The sequence below is a fragment of the Perognathus longimembris genome, chromosome 14 (genome assembly GCF_023159225.1).
Source record: "Perognathus longimembris pacificus isolate PPM17 chromosome 14, ASM2315922v1, whole genome shotgun sequence".
Taxonomy (NCBI): Eukaryota; Metazoa; Chordata; class Mammalia; order Rodentia; family Heteromyidae; genus Perognathus; species Perognathus longimembris.
Genome location: NC_063174.1, coordinates 34,212,763 through 34,227,097, shown reverse-complemented (window position 1 = coordinate 34,227,097; position 14,335 = coordinate 34,212,763). Strand labels below are relative to the sequence as shown.

The window sequence follows — 14,335 nt, the reverse complement described above, 5'->3', positions numbered from 1 at the left end:
CCTCTACAAGGAAACTATAATGCACTAAAGAAAAAAACTATAGAAGATACTAGAAGACATAACAACACCCACACCATGTTTACCAATGAACAAAGTTAATACTGTGAAAATGTTCATATTACCAAAAGGGATAAACAGATTTAGTGCAAGTCTCATCAAAATTTTACTGCCATTCTTCAAAGAAATAGAAAATGCAGACCAGGCACAGTAATACACACAGGAAAATCCAAGCTACTCATGAAGCAAACAGATACAGGGAGACCTAAGTACTTAGCAGGCAGACAGGAAGATACCTAAACCTAATCTCAAAGTTAAACTAAAGCAAAAATGCCTCGAATGGTAGAGGAGCTTGACTAGGAAATAAGGGGCCCCAAGAACCTGAGTTCAAACCCAACTATCATCAAAAAGATAGACAGAAAATAGATCCTAAAATGTACAAGGAAATGCAAAAGATGCTCAGATAGTCAAAGCAAAAACAGAAACACTTGAGATACATTACCTGCTTCAAACTACACCACAGAGCCTTAGTAACAAAAACAGCATGGTATTGGCACAAAAGTAAACATGGAGACAAAAGGAAAAGAATACAAGACACAGAAATAAGCACATGCAGCCACAGTCACCTAATTCTTAACAGACACCAAAAATACACAAATGGAAAAAAGATGGCCTCTTTAATGAATAGTGATGAAAAAACTAGATATCCATGTGTAGAAGACTGAATCTAGATCAACTCATAATGGATCAAAAATCCTTACCAAAAAAAATCATATACTTGACAAGGAATTGGTATCCACAATATATAAATAACTTATAAAAAACACCAAAGAGCAAATAAGCCAATCAATAAGTTAGCAAATGAACCACACAAAAACATTTTTCAAGTGAAGAGGTACAAATGTCCAATACATACACTTTAAAATGGCAATATCTTTAGCTATCAGAGCAATATAAATCATCCCAGTAAGAATGGCTAAAGAAAACAAACAAATGTTAAAGATGGGAGCAGGGAGCATGATACTTAGAAATGGTGGAAATGTATAGATTACTTCAGCCATGTTGGAAATCAGTACAGAAGTTCTTCAAAGAATTAAAAATAGAACTATATACTTTAGCTATGCAACTTCTTGGTATGTAGTCAAAACAAAGTCAAGCTTACTACAAAAATATCAACATATCACTATATCACTGCACTGTTCACAATAGCTAGGTTCTGCAATTACATTCACTCTTGGTGCCCATCACCTGACGAGTGGATAAAAAAAAAAAGAACAATGGAGTTTAGTCATAAGGAAGAATTGCAAGAACATAAATGAAATTGGTCGGAAATCATCATTTAGGCAAAGTGCCAGTTTCACAAAGGTAAATTTTGCATATTTTTTTCTAATATATGGAGTTTAAGAAAGGAAAGAACATATAAGGTAAAAGGGACTGGTTGGGATGTGAAAGGAGAAAAAAAAGTGGAAGAAGGGGAGATAAAAAGGGGTAGCCAAGGGAGGAATTATGATCTAAGTACATACATATGAAAATTCCATAATGAAACCCATTACTGTCAATGAATACATGGCTAATGGAAAAATTCTTCCCATAAAATCTATACATCTAACCAGCCAAATTTGTTTTGTTTTGTTTTGTTTTTTGGCCAGTCCTGGGCCTTGGACTCAGGGCCTGAGCACTGTCCCTGGCTTCTTCCCGCTCAAGGCTAGCACTCTTGCCACTTGAGCCACAGCGCCGCTTCTGGCCGTTTTCTGTATATGTGGTGCTGAGGAATCGAACCGAGGGCCTCGTGTATCCGAGGCAGGCACTCTTGCCACTAGGCTATATCCCCAGCCCTCTAACCAGCCAAATTTGAATCAGCTGTCCTTTGTAAAATCAATCACTGACAAGTACAACAAGATTACCACAACTAGCTTGGACTAGTCTTGCAAGATAGAGCCCTGAGGGTAGGCTCCTAAACAATACTGCAATACTGGAAATAAGAAAGGAGTGTCTTGCAACTACCCATAAGAATACTATGTCATGTTTTAAAAAAAAATCATACTTCTCTATTCCTTTTTATTTTGTACTAGTCCTGGGTCTTGAACTTAAGGCCTGGGCACTGTCCTTGAGCTTGTATGCTCAAGGCTAGTAGTACTCTACCAGATGAGTCACAGCTACACTTCTGGCTTTCTGGTGGTTAACTGTAGATAAAGAGTCTTACTGACTTTCCTGTCAGGGTTGGCTTCAAGCTGCAACCCCAGCCTAGCTAGGGTTACAGGGATGAGTCACTGCTCTGAGCACCCATTACTTCAAAACTTTTATTCATTACTTATTATTCTGAATAGGCAGCTAAATATTGTAATTTCCACAAGGGCTTTAAAACTCTATCACTAAATACTACAATTCTCTGTTTATCCTATTGTTCAATTTTTTTGAAGGATTAAAGACTATTCTTTACTCCTAAAATAGCATTATCCACTTTCTGCACAAATTTGTTTTAATGTTGTCCTCAAGGAAAAGAAATAGGACATTACATTTTATATGAAATTTAACATTAAGATGTCAATACTCAGCTCTTTTGCTATCACCTTGGAATTAATCTTTATCAAATTTAATTTACTTGGGAAATCTTATTCTGGCCATGTTTGCTGGTCTTATAACAAGAAACAGCTAATTTTTCTTAAATCACAGTGAAATATTATTTATATGAGTTGTAAGCTACTTAACCAAAAGCAGCATGATGGTTAAGGAGAAAATTCTATCTAATTTACCTTAAGAAATCTAAATGTACTATTGTAACTGTATCCAAACTTAGCAAGTATATCAGAATAGCCAAGTCCAACAGAATATATCAATGGTATCTTCATTTTTCATACATGTAAATTTTACTATTATTTCTATACTTGCGATGCATTATGTACAAGAGACATATCTGAACACTTTATTCAGTAAACAGATGACAAACCATTATAAAATTAGGAACTAGGTTAACATTGTAAGGAATTATTAACACTTTTACTACCTAGCCAGAAAATAGCCTTAAAATTGAATACATTTTCTTCGGAAGATAATGAGGAATTAGGTAAGATATGTGGAAAATTATTTGGAGCTAGTCACAAAAACAATGGGAAAAAGTAGTAACAATTGAAAGTTTACATGAATCATCTAGAAAAAAATTATCTGCAAATAAAAGTGACCAAATAATAATGAATGATGAGGGCTGGGGATATGGCCTAGTGGCAAGAGTGCTTGCCTCCCATACATGAAGCCCTAGGTTCGATTCCCCAGCACCATGTATACAGAAAATGGCCAGAAGTGGCGCTGTGGCTCAAGTGGCAGAGTGCTAGCCTTGAGCAAAAAGAAGCCAGGGACAGTGCTCAGGCCCTGAGTCCAAGGCCCAGGACCAGCCAAAAAAAAAAGAATGAATGATGAATGCTTGTAAAAGACAGGACATCATATAAAAGTTCCACTCTCAACTTGTAAAATATGTATTTCTAAAATACTACATCCCTGAAATCACCTAAAAAACCTAAGGAACACTTCATAATTTCTAACTAAATAACAAAACAATGAATTATGTCTTTATAATTATGACACCCTTGAAAGAAAAGAATGCTTTTTAAAGTATCTGGTTAAATCAGGTGGCTTATATAAAGTCTATACATTTGGGTCTATGTCTATGGCCTAACATATAGAGCACACAGACTTCTATTTCAAAATTCTCACTTTGATTTTGAGATAAGTCTCAAAATGAATTTGAAAAAAATCACCATATCATCTTTAGAGCTGAACAATGTAGTCTCAGTAGATACCATTGAGGAACAGTGGTACTCCATCAATAAATACTGCATAATGTTTCTGGGTGAGAAGAAACCACCGAAAGAAATAATATTGATTGGTTATTTCAATATTCACTAAAAAAAAAAAAAACTTACCTTTCTTCCCCTAGAACATAGGAATCTGATGAAACCATGTGGTATTTCCAAATAAAGGTATTATTGCTTATGGGTCATGAAAATTATCAGCTGTTTAAAAAGGGATAAAAGAAAGAACTGTTAATTACCTGGAAAAATACATTTCTTTGTGGTTCACATGAAACATTAACTCACATAAAGTCATTCAAATAAGACACATATTTCTGAGCTTGACTCTTCAGGGACAGCTCCTTTGAAAGCCAAGACTAAAGAAATACTCAAAAGTATTTAAACAATTCCTGATCACTAAATGTAAGTAGGTTTAGTAAAATAAAAATAAATAAATAAGTTTTAGTCATTATCCTACGTTAATCTCCCCTCCTCCCCCCAGAAGAACATGAAGGTTTGGTAACAGTTCTACAGTTTAAAAAGGTAGTGGGAGGAGCCAACAAAAGTATTCAAATAGGTTTCAAGGACAAAAAGCACTCCAGACCTTATTTACAGTTCCTCATCTAGAATTCAACTAACATCCAACTGCAGCAATCAGCCAAGCTTGACAAATTAAAATAACAGTAATTTTGACAGATTATCTTCTATAAATATTCAAATGTGGATGTTTGTGTGCATGCAGGGGTCTCCACATGCCAATCAAAATGCTTTGTTTAGGATTCTAAAATTGAGCCTCTTTTTTCACCCTTCAGTAAGAATTCCCTGAATCCTTAACTTTCATGTTAACTTCAGCCCAGCTGATTGAGATAAATGATATCTCTATCCACAGCCTGAATTAAAAATTTAAGGATAACACTAAATAAGCATCAACAACCAAAAGGAAAGTACCTGGAGTCTTTCCTTTGTGGAGACAAAGAAAAAGATCTAGGAAAGGGGGAAGGGTTGTGAGGGATCATGAAGGATGGCAACTGAATAATAGATTAACTTTATTCATGTGATCAGGTACACTTTGGTAATGTAAAAATTCAGATATAAAGACCAATTAACACCTTCAAAAACTAGATTCTACTCAAAGTTCCACTAAGAAAGACTGCTATTTATTCTGCTCAAGGCAAAACCCTACCCTATGTTTTCATAATTTTAAGTACATGAAAGTTGTTAAAAGTGAGGAAATGCAATCAGCATAAATTCAAACTGAATACTTTGTTGAAGCCCATGGATAGTCCTATTATCAAGAATAACCAATAATAAGAGCAATAATGACTTTAAAGAAAACAAGTAATCAGATGCATTAATTTGCTGTTTTAACCTATCCCCCACTAGTCAGTTTCCCTTAAACATGTACACTGAAATGCTGCACACCTTCCAGAAAATCCACAATAGACAAGCCTCTGTATCCAGGGCACTATGAAAAAAAAAAAAACATATTCAGAAGTATATGCCCACTGGTAAATTGCCCAGCATATTTCTAGACAATTAAGGCAGGTTGCAAGAGAAGATAATGTTATGATCAACTCCCTCAACTATCAAAAACCCAGACCCAACAGAGGATCTAAGCCAAACCAGTGGTTCTCAAACTGGAGAAGAATAAAGTCTGGTTTCTAAAAATGAAGAAACCCATACTCTCTCTGGGAGCATATAGAATCAGAATGAAGCATTTTTACAAAAGCCCCCAAGTGATTCCTATGCTTCTTACCATATAAGAAGCTCTGTGAGAAAGAGAATGACAGAGAAGGTATAATGTATTCAATGAATGGTTACCACTGAAGGCCAAGGCTGAACCTCTGGTTATTAGTATTATTCCTATCATGTTATTTTTTAAAATTTGGGGCCAATACTAGGACATTCAGGGCCCTGTGTTCTCGTTTTGATTTTCTATTCAAGGCTGGCACACTACCACCTGAGCCACACAGCCACACCAAGCTTCACTTCTCACTGATAACTGGAGATAAGATTCTTACAGACTTTTCTGCTGGCTTACAACATGGATCTTTAGATCTCCACCTCCTGAATAGCTAGGATTACAGCTATAAGCCACCTGTACCTGTCTTTTGTTTTGTTTTTTGGCTTTGGTTTGTTTTTTAAATTATTAAGTAAGGGCTATTAAAAAACAGAAACCCAGGGCTGGGAATATGACCTAGTGGCAAGAGTGCTTGCCTCGTATACATGAAGCCCTGGGTTCAATTCCCCAGCACCACATAAATAGAAAACAGCCAGAAATGGCACTATGGCTCAACTGGCAGAGTGCTAGCCTTGAGCAAAAAGAAGCCAGGGACAAGAGTGCTCAGACCCTGAGTCCCAGCTCTAGGACTGGCAAAAAAAAAAAAAAAAACAGAAACCCCTCAAGAGCCAAAGAATCAGTATCCAATGATTAAATCTCAGATTCCAAGAAATACTGTAACAGTAATTTCAGAGATTACCTTAGGCTTTGTTCCTATGCCCCCGAGTCCCATTAACTACAACACTTACAATCACGAATCAGTCACATAGTGAGTGACATAACACATGTACAATGGTGGTCCCTTAAGTTTATATTATCTAGTGATCTCATAGCATGTTTAAGTATACTTTATGAGGTTTACACAATGACATCATTTTGCAATACATTTCTAAGAACTAGTCCCATTCCAAAGTGATACATATCTGTTGTGAAATTAATAACAACTGGCTTCCTTCCAAACCTCATCAGAATTACAATTTGAGGTCCTAATGGTTAGGCAAGAGACCCAGAGACCAAATGCCCATGCCATCATATCATCAGAAGAGGAGTCAGAAGATAAATGCTGGTTTACTCACCTTTTATCTCTCAAGTCCAAATCAACCCTTTAATACTCATCGCTATCAAAAATAGAACTCTAAAAACTGTTTTTCTCTTTTGTCAGAAAACTTCCTCATACTTTTAATAAAGGTCACCAAAGATACAGGGGTTTTTTTGTGTGTCAGCACTACCCTAGTTTAGGCCCTCAACGCCAGCAGTAACAGTAGAAGTCACCAGCTATTTCTAACACCCCCAGAAACAACACCTTTCAGAAATACCAGCAGCAGCTGGTATGGTGACTGATTCCTGTAGTTACTGTGTTACCTCAATTCCCTATTCCTTTCATATTTTTAACCCTTCTCATATCAGCAAATATATCCTTTATATTAAATTTTCTTGGCTGAACTATCTAGTATGGATTATTTTCCTGATCTTAATTAGTCTATCATGACTTTGTGGAATAAAGGTCAATATAATCTTGATCAGTTTATAAACTATTTGCCCAAAACAGATAATCCAAGGGAAAATTCTTACTGCCTCTCCCTTAAAATAGGCACCTGATTTGACATATAGAGGTATATTTGATAAAGAAGAGGAAACACAACCTTAGAAAGCAACATACTGAAAAAAAGATAGTAGAAACACTCAAAAACATGAGGGTCAATAAAAAAAATGAAGCAATATAAGTTCTCTTCTTTAAATTAAAAAAAAACAGAATTTTAGAAATACAAGAAACTCTGAATTTCTACCTCTGACATTATTCAATTTTGTTAATGAAGTTTTCTATCTAGTTCGGGTTACTATAAAAAAAAAAACTGCTAAGAAATTAGGAATAGTCCTAATAAGATTATAAAAATGATGAAAGGGAATAGGAAACAGTCCTGAAGAGAAGTTCAAGTAATCAAGCTTTGTAGTTTAGTTCACTGAAAAGAAAACTTCAGACCAACATATTATCTGTCTTTCAGTTTAAGAATCCTGGCCAGCTGCACTTTATCACTGCAAAAGAAACAAAAGTAAATGAAGACATAAAATGGAGCCTCTTAGCAACTCCCTCAAATCATTAAAGTGATAGTTCTGTGTATATAGGCTTACTGTATATTAAAATGACTTAGGATAATTTTGCCTATACAAGAAAATGATAATGATACTAATGACGGAGGAAAGATCTGATTTAGTGGATATGGTAAGCTCAACATATTTTTAAATGAAAAAAATATTCAAATGTTTATAATACACTGAACAGAGGAGCTGAGAATCACTTAGAACCAAATACATTCAGATTACTGTGGAAGTTTGTTAGCAGGTCAGTATCTTAAAACTATTCCAAAACTACTGAAAAAGAATGCACCTGTTAACCTATGTATAAGTAATCATTAGGCACATTAAAGTCTGAATAACATTGTTCAGTTTAAAAGGGATGTGAGGACAGACAAGGGAGGAAAGGAGAAAGAAAGGAGCCAAACACCAATCTAAAAATAATTCTTTAAATCAAATTTTCTGAAATTTTAAATATAAAACAGGTTGTGGGGCTAGGAAAAGGGCGTAGTGGTAGAGTGCTTGCCTCACATACAGGAAGCCCTGGGCTCGATTCCTTATATATAGAAATAAGCCAGAAGTGGCACTGTGGCTCAAGTGGCAGAGTGCTAGCCTTGAGAAAAAAGAAGCCAGTGACAGTGCTCAGGCCCTAAGTTCAAGCCCAGGACTGACAAAAAAAAAAACAAAAAAACGGGAAGAGGTTCTACTCAGAGTTTACTGAAAATACAGTAGTAGACAGCAAATAATAATAATAATTACTGGGCACATTTTTAATATAGTTGCTATTCTTTCTTCACAAATAAATTTACTTCTCAACACATACCTATAAAATAGATACTTTATAATCCCCATTTACAGCTCAGGCAAAATGAGGTATTAAATAATTTGCCCAAGTCACACTCCTAATAAGTGGACAAACATGAGGTTTAAACTCATGATAGTCCATTTAAGAAACTATATTCTTAATCATAAAGCAATATGAAGTTTTCCATTAACATTCTGAAATCACTGAAGAGAAAAATAATTATTGGTAATAAAACTTCTGTTGTGGTAAAAAGAAATAAATTATTGTGCTCTTCTCCAGTATTAAAAAAAAATCAAAAAGAGCTTTTTAAAATACAATAGAATTTTACACAGCCACTAGAAAGAATAATATTATCATTTGCAGGAAAATGGATGGACCTAGAACAAATCCTGATAGGTGAGGTAAAACAAGCTCAGAGACAAATGGCGCATGTTTTCTCTCATATGTGGAAGCTAGATCTAAATGATAAATCATATAGGACTCTAGTGATTCATACACAGTGAGACCAAAGAAGGATATTCTTAGGAGAACACAAAAGCTCAACACCTAAGTGCCTCTGATGATACAAAATAATATTTGTCAAAATGAACTCCCGGAAATGGAAACAAGGTTTTTTTTCTTTGTTGCTGACTTCTGTTTTTTGTTTGTTTGTTTTGGTCTTATTTGTTCAGTTATATGTCCTTAGGAGTATAAGATGAAGCATAGAAATGGAGGAACAGGGTAAAAAATGCAGCAGTGGTACTCACTAGACACTATGCTGAAAATGAATTCTCTAACTTGTAGGTGGGGATGGGAGGGAAAAACTGGCAGAGAGTGAAGGAAGGGGTGACACTGTCCAAAAGAAATGTACACATTACCTGACTTATGTAACTGTAACCGCTCTGCACATCATCTTTAGAACAATAAAAATTTAATGATAATTTCCTAACACTGTTACAGGTCTGTTACAGGCCAAAAAAATAGGGCTATGACAAGAAAGGATAGTGACTCAGGTTATTCTAACTCCAATATTGTCCATATTTTGGAATGTATGACAAATACAAATATACCATTATTTATTACACATGAGACTAGCTCACAGAAGCAAAAACAAATTTTATAATAACCACTTTATTAACTGTATTTGAGAAACAGAAATCCTACATTAAAACATCTACATCTCAGTGTCTCCTAAATCCATTCCTATGACTACTTCTACACCATAATGTTAGCATCACCACCACTTTCAGATTATTTTTTACAATAAAGGAGCATAACAGAGTTTGTCTGATTTTTCTCCTCTTCTATACTTCATTGCTCCCAATTTCTAAAAATGTTCCCTTTCTTTCTCTTTGTCATTGCAGAAACCAAGAAGCTAGTTCTGATAAAACTCAAATGTTACTACAAAAATGTTGAGGAAGATTTTTAATGGACAAGTCAGATTTTTACTCTCAGTAAAAAGTCTATAGAAAGTTTTAATAATTCATATGAATTCTAAATAGTATGGTACAATGGTCTAAGGTCTCAGATATAAATAACACATCATTGTACTGACAGATTGAGTTTAAAATAAACAAAATGTTATCTTGTATTTAAAGCAGAGAATTACTAAGATATTTTCATTTCATTCAATCTAAGCATGCTCCTAAGAGAACTATACGATACAGCTTTCATTAACAATGCTTTACAAAGCCCAGATGAGCAAATTGGAGAATGAAACAGAATTATAGATATTAAAAACAGTTATATTACTCATAAGAATTATTTAAACAGATACTGGAATAAAAAAGATATGGGAACTAAAGATACCAATCAAAGACTCAATGACAAATAGTCTTCCAAGACCTAAGTTTAAAATTATGATCTGAAGCACCTATAAGAATTTACCTCAAGAATCTAAGAGGGAAAGTCTACACCAAACACTGTAATTTGATTTTCTACCAAAAAACAAAAAAGAAGAAAGAAAAGGAAAAGAAAATGTAAGCTAAAGACTTCCCATCAAGTCAACAAAGATAAAGCCCAAAAGAAGAATGTTCTTAATGTTCCTGGCATGACTCTTTCATTTGCTTAACTAATATGAGTAATAAAATAGCCCAGACCAAAATGCTTTTAAAAGTTCCATCAGCTTTTAATTATTCATGTTATTCAAATTAGTTGTAGGGTTTTTTTTCCTGCCAGTTAGTACAAGCAATACTTCTTGCCCTTCTCTTTCTAGCTTTACTAATAGCATGTTCTCAATCTGCTTCCTTCCCCATCCTAATTCAGAGATTACATTATTTGAATAAGTAAAAACGTTAAAAATATACACCCCCAAAAGGGCTATTTACTAAGCATTTAATAAATACTTGTATTTGTTAAATAAGCAATGTTTGCTAAATACCAGCTAAATAGTTAAGTGTCACACACCAATTCTAACATAGAAAAAAATTGTTGTCATATGTAAAAATGAAAATGGAAGAAAAAAAGGTTTCACCTCCCTCATCAACAAAATAGAAAACTTAACACACCAAAGAAAAGTAACTATTTAAAAACCACTAGAACTTCGGTTGGGTTATCAGCCTGCTAGCTTACAGTGTTGGTGATTAAACCCACCCAGGTCCTTGTGCATTCATGGCAAGTATACTACACTGAATTACATTCCTCATCGTTGAATCATTTTTCAGGCATCAAAAAGAATAATTGAAAAAGATAGCTCTCAAACTTCACAGTGAATGAGAATTGTTATTACATATGTAAATCTGTAGAATTTAGATCCAATGGCCAGAAATTCTGATTCAGAGATTAAGTTTCTGACAAACACAAAACTTGACATTTTAACAAGCTTTCTAGATGACTACCCTGAAGATTATCCTTAAACACACTCTAATAAACACTTTACCTTCAAATCACTGTCAACTTGGTCAATTAGGTCTGACCACTTACATACCTCATGTTAGCTTCAATTTCAGGTTAAGCTACATCCTTGGTACTAACATAAAGTAACAGCAACCACTTACTATTGCCACAACTTTTACATATTACATTATACATGTAAGATATTATGTATGTAATTCAGAAATTAATCATTCACAATATTAGTTGCCACTATCTCCAATCTTAAAAACAATGCTATTAGATGGTTACTTTATTTCCAAACTGCAGTGGAGGAAAATGAAATTTAATAATTTGTCCAAAGTCACGAAAGCAGAGAAATAATTCAAGACAATCCATGTGAATGCCAAATCTGAATTCACTATTAAAATTTAGGCTAACTTCCTGAAGCAGGAAGGCAACAAGCATAGATACAAATTGTTTTACTAAACATTTAATAAATTTACTGTCACAGATATCTAATTGCTTTTTATAAGAATTTTCCTGAGACATTCCCAGGTCAATCATGGCCTAGGTCCTATATAACTACAAACTGAAGGAAAGGAATAATACAATGATGGGTTGCTTAGAGTGTTCTGATGTTTCATCCCACTTTAGAGTTATAAATCAGGCAATCCATGTAATAACAGCTACATAAAGAATATGATAGAAAATGTGAAAAGAGTAACTGAAGGTATCTACCTTGACGTTACTTAGTATAAGCTGTTTAACTCAAAAAATATTACAAACTTAGGCTCTGGGTTCTCCATATCTAAGAAAACATAGGGAAGACAATTTCAAATCTTAGAGACTTCTGTATTTTAGGTAATAAAACAGAAAATTTTAAAATCTCTATTTGGCATAGCATTTTTATTCAAATATTATAAATTCTGATGCTCCTTAATAATTAGTATTTTCATATATAAGTAATTTTAAAACACTCTACGATGTTCCTCAAAACATGTTTTCCCATTAAATTCATCCTAAATAGTTGTATTCTTTTTTCCAAGTATATTCCTACCTTTCCTACTACCACCACCTATCATCAAAAATGGCAAGCATTGGTTTCTCTTGCCCTACTTAAACCAAAGCTACTTTGACAGCAAATAAAACACAAGTCATAGAAAGAACAACTTTATTTATATACTGATATCAGCATACTACTGATTCAGAAAAAAGAAATTAGTGATGATAAAAGCATATTTTATTCTACTATTTTAATCTGGTATTTCTCAACAAATATTGCAAGTCCTATAACTGTTGTTTAGCTTTATAAGTCCTACAGACTACTCTCTGACTTTTTTAAATTAAATTCATTGAAATTAGGTCAGTAGCCAATGAAAATAGGATATGTAAAGAGCAACATACAAAGTGCACTAGCCAAGGACGCATATCTCTCCCACTCATTAGCTGCTTCATAAAATAAAATTTTTAATACTCTTCAATCTAAACTGCTGCTGATGATTCACTAGACTGCAACTGCCCATGAACCCTAGGGCTTCAGAAAGAAGCAGAAGTGAAAGCACTTCCATCTGCTGCAAATCTGCTCATTAAATATGTAAAATTATTTCCATTATCTAAATTTTACAAGGAACATGTTTCTATTTTACAGTTAGGAAAGGCATGTAATATATTGTTTGATGTAGTAAGTTTACTTAGCTTTTTTTAAAAAAAAAAAAGGAAAAGTAACTCACACTTGAAATCTTAGCAACTCAAGAGGCAGAGATCAGGAGGATCACAATTCCAAGGCAGCCTGAGCAAAAAGTTAGTGAGATAGATGGTAATCTATTAGCTAAGCAAGAAATGAAAATAGGGAATATCAGGGACAAAGCCCTCTCAGGCAAAAATGTGAGCCCCTATGTACAAAAAAAATTTAAAACAAAAAGGGCATGACTTAAGTGGTAGAGTGCCTGCCTAGCCAGCACAATGCCGAGTTCAAAATCTCAGTACCAGAGGAAATGATTCTTTCTTCTTCTCTTTCTACTTGAACCCTGTTATATTAAAATAAATCCTACCTAAAAGTTTTCAGGGCAGAGGGGACTGAGAAATACTCATCAAATGAATGTAATTATAAACATAAATCTCATAAAAGGAAAAAAATAAGTTGAAAGGTTCTAGACAGAAGCACAAACTCACTGAATCAGTGAATATCATGCTTTAAGTATAAGTACTATGCACTTCTCCTACGAGCTCTCTATGGAAAATGCATTGGGCTCTATATAAAATCCAAGCCCACACCTAGCTATACAGACCTCTGGCTATACAGCTCAGTGGCAGAGCACTTGCCTAAGGCTCCATCCCCAGAATTGAAAGGATTCCATTCCCAATTGTTAGCTACTGGACAGTCCAAATTTAGACTTCTATCATATGGCAACCTAAGTTAAGTATTTGTCTCCTCTTATTCAAGAGCTCAAACAGCAGAAAAGATATATACAAAGGGACAAATGCTTACTTACTTTGTCAATTTGTGGAAGCTTACATTTTTCCTTCCTAATTATGCTATTTTACATAGCAATGAAACAAGTCTGTGACCTAAATGACATATACCAATGAAACCAATACACAGTGCAAAGAATCTTCTCCAAATAATGCTAATTGTGTATTTTCTTGGAAGAGCTGTATCATACAAAAATAAAAACAACTGTTTCCCTCTACTGTAGTAAGATAGTTGGCCAAAAACTTTCTTTAAGATCTAAAGAGTTACTGGGTCTGAAGATTAAAAATCCAAGTTTACTCATCCTGTAATAGGTGTTTTATTATTTTAATGCCTATATTTGCAGATACTTGCACTTAAAGCTAAGAACTGGGTTCTATACTGCTTTGTATCCTCATCTCATTTTACTTGATTTTCTGATTTAAGGTGTTAAATTGTTGGTTTTACAGAAGACTTCACACTTTCCTCATGTATGATTTAGCAATGCCACTACAATTTTGAATCAGATTCAGAGTAGATAATACAGAACAACTGTGGTTAGAATCCAAGTTATGTGATTACATCCTATGATTAATGTTCAGTATGACTAGCGCCTGCAAAAGAGATGGTAATTGGAAAAGAAAAATTGACAT

General features: G+C 34.2%; 1 protein-coding gene across 10 annotated transcripts in view; it reads right to left on the bottom strand.

The window, feature by feature from the left end:
• The window catches only part of Fut8 (fucosyltransferase 8), a 171,646-nt gene that overhangs the window by 120,771 nt on the left and 36,540 nt on the right, over positions 1 to 14,335 (bottom strand). For 6 of the 10 annotated variants that reach the window (XM_048361753.1, XM_048361756.1, XM_048361752.1 and 3 more), the window contains one exon: positions 3,915 to 4,004. The exons of the other annotated variants lie outside the window; for them this stretch is intronic. The gene's annotated coding sequence lies outside the window, so the exon portion shown is untranslated. The remainder of the gene's footprint in view (positions 1 to 3,914; positions 4,005 to 14,335) is intronic. 10 annotated transcript variants of the gene reach the window in all.